Raw genomic sequence first — 1790 nt, 5'->3', positions numbered from 1 at the left:
TTGACAGCTTCAATCTTTTCTTCATTTATCATGCTGTTTATTTATTGATCCAGTGGGGAGGATTTTAATTTTCTTTCTATTGAGGTGGTACCCATACTGAAGGTTTGATCTTCATCAGCAAGTATTTTAAGTCCTCTTCTCTTTCTGCAAGCCAAGGTTGTATCATCTGCACATTGAAGATTTTTAATGAGTCTTCCTCCAATCTTGATGCCATGTTCTTCTTCATATAATCCAGATTCTTCTTCATATAATCCATGTTTTTCTTCATAAAATCCAGATTCTTGAATTATTTGCTCAGTATACAGACTAAGTATGGTAAAATAATACAATCATGGTGCACACATTTCCTAATCAGAACAGTGGAAGAAAAAAGTGCCAAGTAGAAGGAACAAAGAGTGAAAGAAGAGGGATCTACAAGTGCAGATTCTGCCTTGTTTTTGAAGAAATTGCCTTCAGACCATCTCTTAGCTCCAGTCTTGACGAGGCAACTGTAAAGGAGTGGTCCGAACACCAAAAATCATACTGGGCAGATTAAAGTTAGAGTGCTGGCACATCATGAGACCTCTCTACTATCGCACACCTAAATGTAAATTGTAGATAATATCGCCTAACTTGGAAAATTACTGTGTATTATATAAAATAGTACACATAAAAGTATTTGGCACATAACAGGTATTCAATGTTGTTGTTGTTATGTGCAATGGAGTCAGTTCTGACTCATAGTGACCCTGTACAGGGTTTCTGAGGCTTAAATCTTTACGGGAGCAGAAAACCTCATCTTTCTCCCGTGGAGCAGCTGGTAGTTTCGAACTGCTGACCATGAGATTAGCAGCCAGATTCGTAACCACTATGCTACCAGAGCTCCTTAGGCATTCAATATATGTTTATTATTACCACTGCTATTTGAGCATGTGTGCATTAACTATACAAAGGCTTTCAAGAGTGTGGATCATCACAAATTATGGATAACATTGTGAAGAATGCGAATTCTAAAACACTTAATTGTGCTTATGAACAACTTGTACCAAGAGGCAGTCGTTCGAACAGAACAAAGGGACACTGAATGGTTTAATCTCAGGAAAGGTATACACCATGGTTATAGCCTTTCACAATATTTGTTCAATCTGTATGATGAGCAAATAATCTGAGAAACTGGATTATATGAAAAGAATGTGGCATCAAGATTGGAGGAATGCTCATTAGCAACTTCTGACATACATATGATTCAATCTTGCTTACTGGAAATGACCAAGACTTGAAGCACTTAATAATGAAGATCAAAGACTACAACCTTCAGTATGGTTTACACCTCAATGTAAAGAAAACAGATTCCTCATAATGGGACCAATAAGCAACATAATGGTAAACAGAGAAAAAATTGAAGATGGATTCACAATCAGTGCTCACAGAAGCAGCAGTCAAGAAATCAAATGATGCATTTTATTGGGCATCATTAAAGGGGTCCTGCAAAGGACCTCTTTAGAGTGTCCAGGAACAAAGGTGTCAGTTTGAAGACTAAGGTGCACCTGACACAAGCCATGATATTTTCAGGTGTCTCTTATGCATGTGAAAGTTGGACAATGAATAAAGAAGATGGTATAAGAATTGATGCATTTGATGCATGTGAGTTGTGGTACTGGAGAAGAATATTAAAAGTACCATGAACTGCCAAAAGAACAAGCAAATCTGTGTTGGACCAATAAACAACATCCATATAAATGGACAAAAGAATGAAGTTGGCAAAGACTTCATCTTGCTCAGATCACCCAACAACACTCATGGAAACAACG

Source organism: Chrysochloris asiatica, unplaced genomic scaffold, assembly GCF_000296735.1.
Source record: "Chrysochloris asiatica unplaced genomic scaffold, ChrAsi1.0 scaffold00134, whole genome shotgun sequence".
NCBI classification, from domain to species: domain Eukaryota; kingdom Metazoa; phylum Chordata; class Mammalia; order Afrosoricida; family Chrysochloridae; genus Chrysochloris; species Chrysochloris asiatica.
Note: the sequence above shows the minus strand (reverse complement) of the source record.